Below are 19180 nucleotides of genomic sequence, written 5' to 3'. Positions count from 1 at the left end.
GACTGGACTCAAGTTCTCAACAAAAAGACTACTTAAACCCAAAGAGATCCATTTGTGCCAATTTATATGATTTTTCACCGCCTATTTGTTATTTCTGTTTACTTCGGCTCACTCCTTGTGTTACAATAGGTTTCTAAGAAATGTAATGTCAAGACTACCTGATACCTGAAAATTGTAGTCAGGCAAATACTGCTATTCAAATATATTAATTCGCTATTTGATCCAAACACTTTTTAGATTTTTTAAAGGAAGAAAAGAAGGGGGTGGGGTGGGGAGGAGAGAACCATATGATACTGCAGTTCTCCAAAAGATTTCTAATAAGAAGATGGTATTGCTCATGCAATATTCATCGTGTCAGGCATTGTGTTTGTCTAACTTTATTTTTTTGGTTTTGTAAAACCTCCCTCATGGTCCAATAAGACATTTATTTATCTTTCTTGCATAAGGACTCCCTAGAGAATGGACCTTCTCAGATATCTAATGGAGCCACATGCTGATCCTCCTACCCTTGAAGAATACAGAACCAGAGGATTCTCTCAAACTCTAGGGCTCTCAAAGCCATCTCTTGAATGCTCTGTTTCCTAAATAAAATGTGACTCTACTTGCAGGAATGGGTGGTTGACCTGATGATTTATTCATTTTACATTAAAAGGATTTGCATTAGTCAGGTTTGGTATATGATAGATTGCAATACTGCAGATAGATGAAGAGTTAAAAGGAGTAGACCATCATATGTCACTACTAAACAGAGAAAGTGAGAAAGCTGTAATGGCATCAACGCTAATCCCTCTGAAAGGCAGCTGGTTTTTGTTATTGTTATTTTACAACAGTGATTAATTTTATAATCGTGTATTGCTACAGTTTGTGTTTTAATGACACTTCTATTTTTTAAATTCAGTGCTAGCCTGTTAATGTACAATTATTCACAGATGTGTAATTACTGTTTACAGACGTAAAACATCACATTTTAGCAACTCAGTTCTCAGTAGTGACCAAAAAGGGTGGTTTTTGAATTGCTAAAGCCAGGAAAAAGGTATCAGCAATACTTAGCAGTCTATTTCAACCCAGGTGTGCCATGAGCTTAATAAAGTTACTAAATACTACCCCGATTTAAAAATGGCAAATAGAAACTGCCAGGTGTGACTGTGAATGTCACACTGAATGTGTATCATAACTAAGAATAGAATCATTTAGGTTGGAAAAGGCCCTGAGATCATCAAGACTAACCATTAAACTAACACTACCAAGTCCACCACTAAACCATGTCCCTAAGTGCCACATCTACATGTCTTTTAAATACCTCCAGGGATGGTGACTCAACCACTTCCCTGGGCAGACTGTTCTAGTGCTTGGTAATCCTTTTGGTGAAGCAATTTTTCCTAAGATTGAATGGAAACCTCCCCTGGAGCAACTTGAGGCCATTTCCTCTCGTCCTATCTCCAGCCACCTGACAGAAGAGACCAGCACCCCCCTCACTACAACCTCCTTTCAGGCAGTTGTAGAGAGCGATAAGGTCTCCCCTCAGCCTCCTTCTCTCCAGGCTAAACAACCCCAGTTCCCTCAGCCGCTCCTCATAAGACTTGTTCTCCAGACCCTTCACCAGCTTCGTTGCTCTTCTTTGGATGCTAGACGAGAGTCCTGAAAACAGTACCTTACTTTAATTTAAATATACCAGAAACTACCGTTGAACCAGCTTTTTTATGGGAAAAGGAAATGAGAAAGAGAGTGGGGCACTACCATTTTATTGCTCTTGGGTGAATCCTCTTCTGGATTCAACAAGCCAGAGCAGTTCTCTCTTTAAATAAAAACCTAAACAAAAAAACCTCAAAACAAACCAACAAAAAAAAAAAAAAAAGGTTTATCTAGTTCAATGTATTGTCTCCAACAGCAAGTATACAATAGCAGATGTCTAGAACAGGGAAAGTAACACTTAATTTCAGGGAAATTGAGATTAAGACAAGCAAAGTCCTTGCACCATAGTGGCAGCCACACCAATAGTAATTTCTTTGATAAACAGCTTATGTGAGAAGAACACTGAAAGGTCTTGCTTTTTTTTCTCAAACACAAACCAGAAGGAAACTAAAGGGTTACAGACTTATGTCCTACCTGTCACAAATTGCTTTTCATAAATAAAAATGCCAAGTAACATTGCTTTTAGACTTATTCAAAAATTATATATTAACAGATATATAGAGAGAAGATGAAGTATAGTTTGTTTATTCATTTTACCCACTAGCAGCATTTTGATGCTGAATGAACTTAGAGATACCCTTGCATTCATTTTTCAAAATTTACATTTAAATAAAATATTCTGGTTTACACTTCATTCAGTATTAAGAAGTGTATATAATAATATTATCCTTGCACAAGAAAATGAAATTTTCCTGTGATGATGTTGAAGGATTTCCATTTATATGCAGATTCTGGCTTTTACCTCAGTGAAAATGCATTCTTTGAAATAAAAACAGGAAAGTAAACATTGCTTCAAAAAAAATTCTCAGGAAGAAAAAACATCATCTCTAATCAAGGATGAATTAGCTTCCTAGTGATGAGCAACCCCACCTTCCCAAGAAGATTTCTTTTATTGCTATTTTTTTTACTTACAGGCAAAAAAGTCTCAAAACATCCAAACTGTCGTTTTCTCATTACTTTCCATCTGCCTTATCACTATTGCTTATTGCCCTAAGCCATATATCCTCCTGACCTCTAAGGCTTGTGACTTTGAGACCACACTTTACTCTCTATATTTAAAAGTGGTATCTAATTTTCCCCTCTTCGTCCTCCACAATACAGCAGGAGGCAAAATGTCCCTGGCTGCTCCAGCTCTTGACTGTAGCCTAGACAAGTCCATCTTTGATTCACTGTAACATCCTCATCATGGGACTCCTTGATATTCATGTAATTATTCTGCAGACATCAGCTGAAACTATCACACCTATCGCACTCACCAATTCAAAATATAAATGTCAGTCGAATTCTACTGTGCTGTGTCTGCCATGCGGTGGTAAAGCGACCTGACACACCTGACTGCTCCACAGACAACTCACAAACTCTTTCTACTGTGGTTTGAGCTGCCGTGTCTTTTCTTTTGTCATTCAATCACAGAAACACCGCCTTTTCCGTTCCTCTTAAAGAAAACCATCATTCCTAGGTTTCCAGTCCATATCTCCTTGCCTTAGGCTTATTCTGCACTTGAAAAAGCTGATGGCTCACTTCAGTTATCTGTGTAGAGGGGTCTGGTGCCATTTGAGGTGTTTTAGGCTATGCAGGACGTCCTCACAGAGCTAACAAGGCTGGCACAGGACCTCTGGGTCAACCATGCCCTTTCGAAGGGGCAGCTGAAGGCCAGGCAGGATAACTGGGGGCATTTCATAGGGCAGCAGGTGTATTTAAGAGGAAATGCTGCTCATAAGCAGACATTCAGCATGTGAATCAGTTGCTGGAATATAAGGGTATGGTATTATTTTGAACACCAGGAGATGGGCTCCTTCTGTCATCCAGGTCTCCCACACATACTGTATCATAGTTGCCAAACCCCTGCATGTGTCTTAGGAACCCTAAAACATCTCAAATGGCAAACATATCTATTTTCAGGTGAGTGCATCCCCCCCTTGTAATTCGGTGTGTGCAATCTGGAGGTGAAATACCACCCTGAGAGTCTGAAAGAACAAAATTAACCATAGGCACATTTTTCTCAACAAAATAGTTCAAACATATTTGATTAACTTTGATAACCATTTAGAATAACAGAAAACAGCAGATAACAAGACAATCTAATTACAACGTATTGTTCCTAAATCCACATTTTCATAAAAAAAACCCAAGAATTTTGCTTTAAGGCCAAATAACTTAAATTTCCAAAGTATTCATAAAATTTTTTAGAAACAAAAGAAAGACTTTGAGGCTCAAATGAGTTAAAATAGCATACTCTTGTTTTCAATTTTATTATGTCAAAAACCTGTTATGTTAATTTTGGAGAAGAGAGGTAATCAATAAGCTCTTCTAACCCCATAATCACAAAGGAATAAATGGTGAATATAATCATAGGTAAACATATTATCTCTGCCCTTAAGCAAATTTTGCTTCCTTATAAATTTAATTAATTCTTCATCGCACATCATTCTTCTTGAAGAACATTCACATATGATGCCACAATGAGTCATGTAAAGCAGCCTAAGACTGACCAAGCGAGATGTTACTGGGATATGTTCACAACAAACTCTAATCTATCTAATAGCAGATATTTGCCACTGAAGTGCATATTCTGAAAAGACCAAACTCTTCTTTACCCATGGTGAATATGCTTGAAAGGCTTTTTGGCTGAAGGCAGAAACAATGTAGTGATTTATTTTTAATTACCTTTTTATATATTGAAAAGAAAAAAGCTAGGGCTAAGAGACCAGTGTCAAGAAAGTTTTCATTCTGCTTTCCAAGGGGAAAGAGACAAAAGTACCATTTTCAAAAATATGCTAAAACCTCCACTTGTGTCTGCTGCAAAGAGACACCTGACTGTGCTTAAGCAACAACTTCTAGTCAAACTACCTACAACAGTATTTAATAGTCAGAAACAGAGTGGAAAATGGGCTTTGCACTGGGGTGTTAGTCATATAAAGCACCCCAACTATTTAAGAAGTGGTAATAAAACAGCATCTTGATTAACTCAAGTTATAACATCTTTATTATAAATACTGACATTGCTTTGCCTATTATAAAATACTCACCACTTTGTCTATTACAGTGTGAACTTCGAAATAGTTGGGTGCCTGTTCTGGAGCACAAAGCTTGTGCAGCCTTGTCCTGCCATTTCCACTATGCAGAGCACCCTTACAATGAACAAGGAAGCCCTCCTAGACAGAATGGGCTGGAGAAACCACGACAATAACATTTAAACTCTTGCAACATTTGTGACCACCACTGCTTAGGGGCATCATATTTGACTGAAAACAGAAAAGTTAAAATACCATAGAATAGGCTTATTCTATTGATTTTACAGAACCAGTTGTACATAAAAAAAACCACAAATGAGAAATTATTACTCTAGGCAACACTACCATGCAGAAGAGACATGGACATGGATTCATGTATGCGTGCTGCAGATAGGGACTCAGTGAAGAGGGATTTTTGTCTGCAGTGAAAATCAAAGACAATATGAATGTAGACATTTCCTGGGTATCCAAAACCAAAATATGGGCTAACCCAAATATACGACTGCATATTTGTTCCTGAGAAAGATACAGATCAAGTATCTCTAGTACGGCTCATCCAGCATTACGCTAGAGCAGCTTTACAGCATTACGTTCTTTCTACTGTCACACTCAAACTTTTTGATCAAGTAACCAAATGCAAAATAGGGAGGCTTCTGGCAGGATGAGTAACATCAGACCCTTTAGTCCTAACATCTCAGTGAGATAAACAGGAACGGGATATCGAGAATGGTGTCATCTCAGAAGTAAAGTTATTACCATTTACTAAAAAAGATGAGAAATTTTCCATTATGGGAGATTGTCATGTGTTTTCTGTGATTTGCAATTGTCTCTGACTGTGCTGCTCACATGAAATTCATAAAAGGTAGAAAAAACCTCCTTTTATCAGGCTGTTTTGTAAAATGCAGTGTGAAGAGAGCTAAAACTTGCTCCTCCACATTCAACTTCACATTTAACTTTGTTTACACTGTCACTGAAAGTGACTTTAATTTCAGTGATCTAAAACATAAAATAACTTGCAGGCCAAGAATTGCTCCAAGTTTACCTTTTCAATTCTATACTTTTCAAAACAAGTGAAAGACAAATGTGTCTGTATTTGTGCAATATTACTTAATAATGTACCTACGTTTATGATCACATATGCACACAAATCGCTCTAGGCTGTATTTTGTGCTACAAGAATCATTATCAAAGGATGAAAACATGTCTGTAATATGAAAGGAGAAAAAAAGTCGGTCACCGAATTAATAAACAAATTTTATGTCAACCTTTCCTCTTTTAAATCATAGTTTTAATGAAATCTGGAAGAGTAGGAAACCTGATACCTGATGATCTCACATCTCTAAGCAGATGGCTTCATTATCGCTTGTGACTGGAAAAGCTCATCTTGTAAGAGTCACCAGAGATTACGTGAATATCTGGAAATAAAAAATTTGTAGGTTTGCTGCTATGTCTATAAAGTTAGCCTAATATTGATTTTTCTGGTGCATTAAAATCTGAAGTGAGCCAAGTTTAAATCTGAGGAGACTGAAAATAGTGCTACAACATTGGCTACTTTATTGTAAATCAAAATATTCTAATTATATTTCCCATGTATTTGGATTCCTCAATGTCCTCAGTCACATATAAGGAAAATGTAAGTGTCTGAAGTCTTGATGCATTTATTACTATAGTCCAGCTGTGATAAAGAGCCATTAAAATCTCATTGGCCGTATATTGCTATACTTAAAACACAGCAGAAGCATTTTGTACCAGCCAGTAACATTATAATATTTCTCAGATTGGGGAACATTGATGGTATTCAACATGAGGCCAATAAGTTAACTGGAATTTAAAAGATGGAAAGGAAATAACCAGAAAAAAAGTATTTAACCTATTCTGTTTCTGTTGGGTGAAATAGGCATCTGCAAATCCAACAGTGAGGTACCCAGTACTGTGATCCTTCAATCATTTTTGTGAGTGTGAAAAGTAATTTCAGTGCCTGCAACCTCCTGATACATGCATATACAAGATGCTGCACAAGAAGTAGGGGAGTAATGTCTCCATACACTGTGTCTGTAAATAAAAAGCTTAAAAATATGGGGAAACACAAAAGCCAGCACAGAAATTTAGGTGGAGGAATCTGAACATGGAAGGGATGACAAGTCCTTAAAACATGAAGAAGGAATAGCTCTTATTACTGTGGGATAGTGGCAGCATCGTTCTTTCTGGCTGTGATCACTCTGATTTATTGAGATATCATCTTACCTAACTTTAGATACCTGTGACATGCATCTGAGAGGCTTAATCTTAATTTCTCGTATAGTCAATAGAGAAAAGGAGCCACATATAAGATGTACTCATCTAACCTATTCTAAAGTAGGAAATATGTTGTGCCCTGAGAGCTCCTATTTCTTTCCACTGACTAACAAGGGAGTTGAGACAATTTGCTCAGATGAAGTCATCCAAGCACTGGCTGACATCCCCATTCAAAAAAGAGAGAGAGGGAGAGAGAAAGGGAGAGGGGGAGAGAGGTACCAAAGATGCAGAGCACAAGGAACTAAGCTAGATGGAAAAGGCCTGGCATCAGGAGGGTGACTAGCCTTTAATATTTAAGTCCTGTGTAAAGAAGAAGGAGAATCATCAGGAACTCGGAACAACAGCAACCAACATAAATATCTCAGTTAATAGAAAGTGAGAGGCCAGTGTTTGAAATGCTAGTGGAAAAAGTATGGACAGATTGACATTGGGACATAATTCAGAACTGAACAAGGTGATGAATAGATTTAACTGCCAAAGGCAGAAAGGAAAACAACCTGAATAACTATATTACCAAGCCTGAGGAAAGCAAGAAAAGAGAGGTATAAATGTGCACAGAGCGCTGAAACTAGAACACAACAGGAAGGGAAACTTCCCCAGCTTCCTACACAAGGCTAACTCTTCCAGGCCCATACAGCTCTGCTATGTAGTTAAGAATATCCTGCTTCCTTTTTAATATGTACACCTTTTGGTTATTGCTCCTATTTAAGATTTTTACATCTTTAAAATACTTGAAGTTTTTGTTTTTCTGGCTGCTCCGGATACTGCTACCAGACAAACCAGAGAATCTCAGAAATGCTGGTTGGAAGGAACCTCTGGAGGTTATTTAACCCAACCTCCTACTCAAAGCATGGCCAGCTGGGGCTTCTTCTAGCCAGACCAGGAAAACCTCCATGGATGGAGATCCCACAGCCTCTCTGGGCAACCTGCACCAGGGCTGTGCTGCCTCTTCGAGATTTTTTTTTTTAACCTGAAGATTTCAAGCTGCAATTTGTGGCCATTGACCTTTGTTATATCATCTGGCACTTCTGAAGAGAGTTTGGTTCTATTATGTTTGCCACTAGATATCCTTTAAGAAATTATAAGCAGCTATTCCATCTTCCCTTTTCCTCCTCTTTGTCAGACTAAACAAACCGAATTCTCTCTGATTTTCTTTGTATAACATGTACTATAGGTCCCTGACCATTCTGTAACCCCCTACTACACCCTCTCCTGTTTCTCCACACCTCTTTTGAAGTGGGAGCCTAAAATGAATGGAGTATTCTAGGTGTGGCCTCAGCAGCACCAAGTAAAAGGGGGTTATAATTTCTCTGCACTGGCTATGCTTCTCCCCATATATCCCAGTAGACGTGTTTGTAGCAATAAGGCAAAAAGCAAACTTTTCATATTCAGCCTGGCACGCACATTGACCCCTAGGTCCCTTCAGTAGGGCTAATTCTCAGGCAATTGCTTTCCAGCCTGCACGTGGCTTGTCATTCCTAGGTGCAGAGCTTTTGCCTTCTCCTCATTGAACTTCATGAGGTTCCTATTGACTCAGTCCTCAAGTTAATCCACGTTTGCCTTGATAAGCCTCTGGACCAAAGTTCACATTCCTCACATCAGCCATTTCCCCTAACTTTGTGCCACGTAAAAAGTTTGTTCTGTGTCACCATCGAGGTCACAGATGATGATGCTGAACACTCTGGGCCTCAGCACCCGTCCCCTAGCATGCTGGATACCCTCACTTCAGCAGCTGCCCGCTGGGCATCTAGCCACTGATCACTGCCCTTTGAGCCTGATGGTCCAGACAATTTTCTACCCACATAGCAGTCAGATTAGGCAGCCGGGGTCTCCTCAGCTACCAAATGAGAACACTGTGGGAGACGGTGTCAAAAGCCTTACCAAAGTCAAGGTATATTACCTTCTCTCATCTGCAGAGCCAGTCATTTTGTCGGAGAGGCAATCAGGTTGTTCAAGCATGATTTGCCCTTGAATGCCTGCCGTGAACACTCGCAGTGCCTGAATGCAGCTGGCCTCACAGTCTTTTAATTTTAACACCTGCAAACTGACAATCTCAGTCCTGCAATGCTGTTGAACCCCAAAGTGATGTTGAAATGACACAGCCAGCACCTGCTGCACTTCAGGACATCATAGATTTGTATTCATTTTTTCAGCGCGCTGTTTGTAGGGATGGCAACAGACTCCGTAAGATCATACTTGCAGATTAACAAGCAATAATAGAAATATTACATTCCTAAATACCTTCCCATCTCATTCTTTGGGGCTGTCTTTTATTTCCCAAATCAAGCCTTAAAACTAAATCAAATTAACTTGAAACTACTGAGTAATAAACAGAGGAAGTGTTTTCAGAGTCATTCAGATGTTCTAAACATTAGTTATGAGACATCCGATTAAAAGCATTCCTTTACTGCAATCTTCTGTGAATAAATGATAACATCTATTCATGTTTACAAGGGTATACAGCTATACACAATACACGTACATCTTAGACAGGTTTCCAGGTCACATAAAGGTGTATTCGCAGTAATTACTGTTAGTATTTTTTGTCAATACCATCATCTCTATTAAGATATTCCACATGCAGCATTTTCAAATACCAGGTTTCATTGCTTCCATTTAAAATAGCATGTTTTGAAGTCATGGCAGGGCTACCTTATAAGACATGCATTTCTGTCTTTCAGAGGCAAAGACAAACAGATCAGTTACTGAACAGTAAAGGTCAAAGCATAAATCAATCATCTCACTAATAAGCTATCTTCAAGCAATAGCTGTATAAAGAATAGAAGAACATTTAGCTTGATATTCTTTGCACAGATATTTCAAGAGAAAAGGCTCAAGATGACATCTTGATTCCCATCAGTCCTCTGAGAACAGAGCTTTAAAACGCTGGATAGCTCAGAGCTAAGTGCTGTAACAGGCTGGTGCCAGGCCAGCCAGCAAACTAATTACATGTATTGTATGCCGTCAGTTGAAGGAATGGACATTTAAGTGTATTTGTAGCATTTGCAAACAAATTTCCTATCCTCTTCATCTGTTGAAGACATAGAATACATCTCTTTTTCCAGCTTTCTGGTTGTTTATATTTTTTCTTCCTAAATATTTCTGACCACAGGACTATGCTAGGTACACCTGTGCTTTCACCTCTGGATTCACTTCTGGTCCTGTGGAGATGCAATGGTTAGTTTTGCCCTTTCTGTTGTTTTTACTTGTACGTATTTTTGTTTGCTTGTTTCTCTGCTTGCTTGTTTTATACAGGTATGCTGACATTCTGGGAATGCAGTCACAACTATTTATATCACACCAAGTAAACAGCGATTGTAATAGTTAATTATATCAGAGAGTATCCTTTTCATTCAAACACCATTATTTAGCAACAGCTGCCACATTCCAGTACCTGTGATATCAGAACACATTCCTGGAGGACAAATAATGTGGCAAGCCAGAGAGGAGGAAGAAAGAGTACAAGCCAGAAGCTGCCACAAAATTAATTTCCACTTTACTAAGTGCATGTGTTGTTAAGCAATACTCTTCTTCCTCTTCTGAAAGTTATGAGCAAAGCTGGATCTTGGAAATCATGCACATGCCAGAAGAAAGCGGCACAAAAGCTCTCTCCAGCTTAAAAGGCAGCATTGTCTTGCCTTTATGAAGAAGACATAGTCTTAAGAGAAGGAATAAGTAGGTACCACTGAGCTGAACTGTTGTTCACTGTTATTAGGTAGGACATGAGGATAACATTGGTTTTCCTGTTCTGTATAGAAATATGGTAAATATAAAGTATTTGACAACGGAAACAAAATTTCTAATAGAGAAACTGTATTTGAAATCGTTACCTACAGAACCTATCGTCAGGGGGTTCTGTTTAACAGCTAAGGAGTGATGCGAAATATGCTGAATTTTAATAATCATCATTTATAGTTAGCTCATTACAGAATGGTGCCTTGGTGCCTTGGACAGAATTTAGTAGCTAAAATCAAAACCCAGCCTGCCCTAGTGAAATAATATATTTATTTGTTCATTTTGGAGAAAATTTGAGGAAATCAAGGATAAGTAGTTCTTTACTGTTTTAGAGATATTCTAAGCACCTTAATAACTAATGAGATACAGAAAATGGAGTGGTCAATGCAGTAATGGTACTCACGGAAACAATTTTAGTGCCAGCCAACCTTAAATGTTTCTGTGAACACTGAATCTAGGAAGGCCACAAGTCTACTGCAATTTGGTAACAGACCTGAAGAAAAAGGCTTACTTTGTTTGATAAATAACTGGGGTTCAGTGATCCACTTTAGCTGTGGGAAGCTGGCATGAAGTTCCACAACAGAAATTTGATACAACGAGAGCACTGTTGTTTTGAAAGATCAATGGTAAGAGGAGGTTATGGCAGAATTTCAGCAGTCTAATTAGTTATGTTAGTAGTATATCCCAAAGAGCTTTTGTCAGATAAAAAATGGGTGTTCTTTTCAAATGAATCATCTATTAATCACCTGGAAGAAGGAGTAAACAGCACATTAATTAAATTTGTAGATGATTCCAAAACGGGAAGCACTGCAACAACTTATATAGAGGTAAGACCTGTAGCCTGTAGTGATTGAAAATAAAAATTGGCAGTCAGTACTGAAGTAGGTTCTATCTAGAAAAATACAAGTGAATGCATTTAAGACAAATAATAAGGAAAAAAATCAACAGGAATACCTGGGGGAAAATGTCCTGAGGTTAATAAACATAATGTGAATGTGTAACACAGCAAGGAAAAAAACCAGTTTCATTTCATAAGGCAAAGGACATTGTAAACCAGAAACTTCTTCTATGGCAATGTGGTGCACTCACTGAATATTGTGTATAGGTCTCAATGTTTCTACACCAAAAACCTGAACTAAAAGGAATTTACAAAAAAGTAGTAAAAGTGACTATGAGAGAAAATTAAACTCATGAGTGAAAATAAAAAGAATTCTTGCTTACAGGAAAAGCTTGGATCAATGCAAATCAAGAAAGACTGTAACTTTTTCTAAAAACTTTATGGCATTAACATCATGAAAGATGAGGTAATATCTAAGGGTCCAAGACAATGCAGGTGAAAAGCCAGCCTTGTTCCATTTGCAATTTTGTCACTACCAAATTGTGTGACCTCAGGAAAGTCAGATTGCCTTTATAAGCCTCAGTTTCTTCATCATCTTTATAGGTATATGAATATTTTAAGAATATTTTCTTAGTTCACAGAGAAGTTGCAAGACTTTAACCAATCTTGATTTAAATTATTAAAAAAATTAAGAGAAAATACAAATAGTAGAATGAAAATACATGGGGTGAAAAACAAAATATGTCTGAGATACTTTCACATACAGAAGAACTGTCAAGATCTGGATAGGTTAAACTGCTTGAAAGAATGAGTTAGCATCCTTGTGGTTCAAAGGTTTAGGGATATGTGATTTACATTCTCGTTTAACACCTATGAATTCCAACTCTGTCATTCTGGAACAATGATCCTTTGCATATTCATCCCCCTGTGAATAATATGTGTGAAGTCTTTCTCTGTGGCTAGAGAGAATTATGTATTTGGTTAAAATATGACAATGCAGTACAACTCTGCAAAATCTGACTACAAATTTTCTTTTCAGCAAAGTGCCTTGAGTCTAATTTCAGAAATGTTTGAAGCAGATGCAGATTTGAAAACAAGCCCTGTCATTCAGAGAATGAATATGCAATTCATAATTGTCTTTTTTTTTGGTAGTTAATGGGGTAGGGGATAGTATTTTTCAGACCATGTTAATTTATCTACTGAATTCTAATTGCTAAACCTGTTTTCAGCCTTTCTTCATATCTTACCTAAGAAGAGATGTCAACATTGACAGGAAAGCCTGACAATCCATAAGCATGTTCTATGTTCAACAATTAAAATATGACAGCTAGATTGACACCAGCATCATAAAAAGTTCTGTTTATTAATTATCTGTGTGACTAATCTCAGAATCTTGGTTTTACAAGGAATGTGGCCTTAGAAATGCTCTATTCTCTAGGCATTTCTAAACCATTCCCTAAATTCTTTCTCAAATGGCACCGAACTCTTTGGAAGCAAAACCAGATTATTTTCTTTCCCCCAGTCATACAAACTGGGATCATTACTGTAAACTTTTAGCTGCCCTCATGTACTCAATAATTAAGTTGGCAAAGACAGAGAAATGAGACTTATTTGGAAGATAAATTCCCTGCAAGAAGGAACAGCATAGTAATGTATAGATGGTAAGGATTCAGGGATAGAAGAGTTGTCATCCACCTTTATTATTAAATGAACAAATAACATTATTGTCTTATTAGAAAATGTGGGCTGTTTCTATTGTAAAGCACAGTACATCTAAGTAAAACCTAGATCTATTTCCTGAAGAGACTTCAGGTCAATGCCCCAGCACTATATAAATGTGATACTCCATTAACTCACACATGTTTTGCAAACAAAAGCTGAGAAGAAACCTTTTAGCTGTTGCAGAACTTGCTGCACTTGTTCATAGATGGTCTATTAGCGAATTTGATAGTGTGCTGTTTCGCTGGGTAGTCTAATAACATCTTTTAAAAAGACTAAGTGGTAAGGCATTGGTGGGAGCAGGGGCCAGCCCTTTCCTAGGAGTTTGAAATCTGCATTGGTACTTTGATGTTTTGTCCTGGTTTCAGCTGGGATAGAGTTAATTGTCTTCCTAGTAGCTGGTACAGTGCTATGTTTTGAGTTCAGTATGAGAAGAATGTTAATAACACTGATGTTTTCAGTTGTTGCTAAGTAGTGTTTAGACTATAGTCAAGGATTTTTTGGCTTCTCATGCCCAGCCAGCGAGAAGGCTGGAGGGACACGAGATGGGACACAGCCAGGGCAGCTGACCCAAAGTGGCCAACGGGGTATTCCATACCATGGGACGTCATGCTCAGTATATAAACTGGGGGGAGTGGGGGTGGGGGGATTACTGCTTGGGGACTACTGGGCATCAGTCAGCAGGTGGTGAGCAATTGCACTGTGCATCTCTTGTATATTCTAATCCTTTTATTATCACTACTGTTAATTTATTAGTGTTATCATTATCATTACTAGTTTCCTCTTTTCTGTTCTATTAAACCATTCTTATCTCAACCCATGAGTTTTACTTCTTTTCCTGATTTTCGCCCCCATCCCACTGGGTGTGGGGGGAGTGCGTGAGCGGCTGCCTGGTGCTTAGTTGCTGGCTGGGGTTAAACCACGACATGTTTTTATGTCACAACTGAACATAAGCAGACAGCCAAGCACTAAGTTATCAAGTTCCTCCTCCGCAAAATTTCTACCTCCAAATTTTGTTACTCTCTTGACAGTATTTTGTTCTTATCTCCAAGAGTTACTTGCTATACTACATGGCTAGACCATTGAATTTTCACCTCTCTCTCTCTTTCTATTCCTTCCTCCCCTTTCTTTTATCTGAAGAAACCACAGCACATTTTTGCTGATTTAACAAGCTAAACCAATTTAGTTGGTTTAAAGTTGGCTGCTGGTATGCATGACCATCACAGTAAGGTGACCCTGTGGTTGATCCTAAACTTCGACATCTAAAATTCTTGAACAAGATGAGTTTAACTATAACCAGCCAAACATGTTCATCATATTAATGAAGGAAATTTCAAGTGAGAAGGATATGTAAGGTCTGAGTAGCAAAAGGATATTTTTAAAAAGACAGAAGGAAAGAATCCACACCTAGGAACACTGAGGTCCTGTACACAAGTTGTATGCAAGGAAAACAAAGGTCACTCATTCAAACAAGAGTAACTTCAGGCAGTATCTTTTAAATCTTTGCAAGCAGAAGTAATTTATTTTTTTTCCTTTTCATTGGCAATTTATTCTTTTAAATGACTTCTAATATTTTGATCTAAAAATGTATTTGTTACAAAGATGCCTTGTTTTGCCCTTTCATCTGTGCATCCTATAGCCATCAGAAAATTATCTTGCTACTAGCATGTCTAGTAATGGTACAACATTTAGAATGCAAGAACGATATTAATCTCCTTATGTAAAAAAAAAAAGAGAGAGAGAGAAAGAAATTTTCTGTAAGCCACAATCAAAAATATTGAGCAAGAAACAAACAAGAAATAACACACGGCCACAGTATTAACTTCTTAATTTCACATGGGCATGAACAGCACTGCACAAACTCACAAGCAATATTGTCACCTGAGTCTCAGTTTGAGACCCGCCAATAGAACATCCAGGGATACCTTCTTTTGCACACCTACAGCACCGTATTAGGGATCAAAAAATCATCCCTGTAAATGACTGGGCCTGTGCTTTTTCCCCCTAATGCTGTATTTGTTTTTATTCCAGAGATTACATAAAAAGCCTCTCACATCACTGCTAGTCCTAACTTAAATAAGGATTATAGCTTTCCTGGGTATGCTTAAAGTAGTACAAATAAATAAATACAATATAGATTATCGATAAGGGCATTGCCAGTCTGCATAGTAACACATTTTCTGTTTAGGGAATTTGTAAAAAGCATCATTAGAGAAGCAAATTAAAGAGATTAAGACATTTAGAAATTTTAAGTCAAATCAGGAAGCCGTTATTGGTTTTATGCTGTGCTAAGATGGTTTCCTTTCAAGCTGTGCATTTGAAAACCTAGTTACAGATACTCCTTGCATTCTGAAGTCTCTTTCGAGTTGAAGAGGAAAAGCAGGTGCCAGGCAGAGGGCAGATTTACGTATTACATGATACTCAACAACAATAAAAACTTCCTGCTGGGAAACAATCCTCAGGTTACAGCCTCCTTCTCCTGCTCATACCTTTAGATGATTTACCAGATCCTGCAGGCTTTGACAAAAAAAATCCATTGACTGCAATGGCACTAAAGCCCTGTAGGTTGCCCAGTGAGATACCCTTGCCTAGGTGGCCTTCCTCAGGCCACCAGGTTTCAACACTTAACCATCCTTTCATGGGAGTAAGGCCACCATAAAAGTACAGTCAGTTTTCATCTGTTCTTCTCTCACCTCTAATCTTCCCTTCCTTTTCGGCACCACTATTCTTCCATGCGCCTCTTTAGAAACAGATGAACAAAACCATTTCCTCCTAGGCACACTGCTACAACAGTGATAAAGTTTTAGCAAGCAACTTACTGATTTGTAAGTGGAAAACCAGAGCATGCTAGAGAAACACATCTCAGCAATGCAACTACGTAAATCACGAGCATAGACCAGGTGAAGGTGAGGATAAGGTGTTTTATTTCAAAGTGCTTTTTTAAAAATGGTGGGCACCACATTGCTTTGCATTGCTGCATTTTATTTTATGCATTAGCTGAAAATGCAATTGATCCCCATGCAAAGGCCTAGCATTAAGCCTGCATATATTTAGGTCCAGCACAGACTTATCCTTGGGCTAAGAACTGAACAGGGATTTTTCTAGTTTTATGTACTGTCATGGATTTCAGTGCATATGAAAGCAAGCAGTTCAAAAACCCAGTCACATTAAGGAAGAGAATGTAGGAATGTAAGGTGCCAGAAAATCCAAATAAATCCCCATGCTTTTAGGCTTCCCTCTGAACAGTTAAGCATGGTATTATCCTGGCAAGAATAGTATTGTTTCTCTGGCTCTGCTGTTAGAACTGGTCAATTATTACTTTGAACTAACACTAATATTTTTTTCCTTTTCAAGAACTATGTAAAATCAGAGAAAAATAGAATTCAGGTACACTCAGACTCCTCAGACCAGAAGTACCTTCTTTCCACACGGAGCATTATTAAAGGGCCATTTGAAAACTTTTTCCTGTTTCTCTTTCACTTTCCAAAGCCTGCCCTATTTTCTTTTTTTTTTTTTTTTTTTTTTTTTTTTTTGGCATAAAAAGAAGTACTTATACAAGGGTATGCAGATATATAAGACAGGTCCTGATCACATCTATACAGAGACTGCATGGCACTGAAACTGCTAAAAATACTAAAGATATGCCCATAGTTACTCAAGGAGTGTGACACCATGACTGTAAAATGTGGGGGGAAGAAAAGTCTGTGGTAGGGTAATTTCCAGCCTAAGAGCTGTATAAATTCTTAATTTGACTTTCCTTAATGATCACTTGATATTTAACATCTCATTTTTTATTTAACAGACAAGCTGTCACATAGGGGTCTCTATCCTGCAAGGCATTTTATTTTATCCCCATCTTTAATTATGTCACCATACAACTTGCTTGAGAAGCTAGTCTCTGGCAGTGGACTGCTGAAAAAAATACAACACACTAAAATAACTTCAGCTTGGACACAAGCTTCCACAGAATACTAATTTATTTGTTTCAGTCTACTTATTGGCATTTGGAGCTATATCTATGCCCAGTGTGAAGAGTGTGACATAGATATGGATTGATTGATATTTAAATAGTACAACAGTGTATCTGCTAAATAATATCTTTAAGTCAATAGAATGAACAGAATGAAATTGAATCTTTACAATGTCTTAATAATTGCTATTGATAAAATGATGGCTATGCCAAAACATTAGAAGAGTGGTTAAGGAGGAATGTGTTGGAGGACTTCCATTTATTAATGACATTTCAAGAACAAATCCCAGGAAGCATCCTAGAGACAGGAATGTGTGACAGTGGGTATTTCTCATTAGCCTATTTGGAAAAATTTTACTAGCACCACTGAGGTCTCCATTTCTTCTCCCCTATCTCCAAACTTTTCTGGTGCCACTGTGATTTTTCAGACATGACACTTCAAGCTCTACATTGGCACAGAAAAATGCCACATGTGGTATAGGGTACACTATATAACTGGGGAGTATTTAAGAAGGTTGTCTGATTTAGCAGCATCTTGCTTCTGTCTGAAATGTCGCCATTCCCATTGATTGCATTGCTAGAAGTAGAGCCTGAAGAAGTAAAACTCCAAGAATGATTGGATTCTGGGTTAATGTGGCAAAATTGGACCAAGTAGGATGTGGTGATGTAATGAACCTCACTAAACATGGAATTTTCACTGGTTCAAGTTTCCAGCTAATAGAAACAAACAAACAAACAAATCTCCTCCCCTAGATTAGAATGATCAAGCCTTTATACCCTTACTTGGACTTAAAAACCAATGTGTGAATAAATAAATCATAAATTTTAGGAGCTGAATACCAACATGCTTACAAGTGTACAGTGGCCTTTTAAAATATCAGATCATATATGTTTTGGTATCAAAATAGGAAGCTGAATCTCAAATATAGACTACATGTAGGAAAAAGATGGCTTCTGGGCATCACACTAAAAAGCAGACTAATTTCACAGCTGTAGCTCTCTTCACTAGGCAGCAGGTCTCAGCTAGCTGGGTTTGGGTAGAGTCCAAAAACAATCCTGAGATGTCTGAGACTGGGATCCACTCCTCACAGTCTAGAAGCATCTTCAGCTCATGGCCAGTATGGAAACTTCATTAGGCACCAGAAAAGGTGAGACAGGTTTCCCCTGCAAGTTATTTAATGAGAGCTTAAATTAATATGTTATTTACTTGTAGAAGTGCCAGGAAAGTTATGGAGATATATACAACAGTAGACACTGAAAAAACACCACTTTCCTGGGAGTGTTTGAGATTTGCTTGTAAAGCTGATCAAAGTGTTAACATCAGAAACTTGTAAAAATTAAAAATGCAGTGCTGATGCTTTTCACAAATTCATAGAACTTCACTGTGCCATAAAACATACTACTGGAAAAAAGTTTATAATAATTTGTTTCCTCATTTTTAAATGCAAATGTTGGATTTTTCGGTTGAAAGTAACCTTTAGCATTCATTTGAAATCCTTCAGAATACCTGAATTTACTGAAATTCAAAAATAAATCTGTATAGCATTCTGTTGACATGAAATGCATATTTCAACTTCAAATCTTGCTTCTTGCTTTGATTGGTGGTGATTGAAACAAGGTGTTTTCTTCAAGCAATTGTTTCTAGCTTTTAAAAATTAAACCCCCCCAAACAGTCATTATTTGCTTATTCTTAATAGGTAATAGGTCTGAGAAAATTGTAAATTTCCAGTCTGTATTCCTTCACATGCATCCATTTCTTGTTATGCTTTGAAAGCTTGTCCTATTTTTCCTCTCTAGAGATTTTACATGCTCCAAAAACTAGTTCACATGAAGCAGAGATCAACTCTTCTTCCAGCGGTAACTCCATGGTGCTACCAAACTTTGATTCAACTTTCATACAAGTATGTATACATTGAT

At 37.7% G+C, this 19180-nt stretch overlaps 1 protein-coding gene across 1 annotated transcript in view; it reads right to left on the bottom strand.

Annotated features, from left to right (window-relative positions):
- Positions 1-19180, bottom strand: part of LOC104840535 (glypican-6-like) — a 475472-nt gene that overhangs the window by 446587 nt on the left and 9705 nt on the right. The gene's annotated exons all lie outside the window — the stretch shown is intronic.

This window comes from Haliaeetus leucocephalus, unplaced genomic scaffold (assembly GCF_000737465.1).
Source record: "Haliaeetus leucocephalus isolate CR32 unplaced genomic scaffold, Haliaeetus_leucocephalus-4.0 Scaffold784, whole genome shotgun sequence".
Taxonomy (NCBI): Eukaryota; Metazoa; Chordata; class Aves; order Accipitriformes; family Accipitridae; genus Haliaeetus; species Haliaeetus leucocephalus.
The sequence above is the reverse complement of the archived record's forward strand: the minus strand, read 5'-3'. Positions and strand labels throughout refer to the sequence as shown.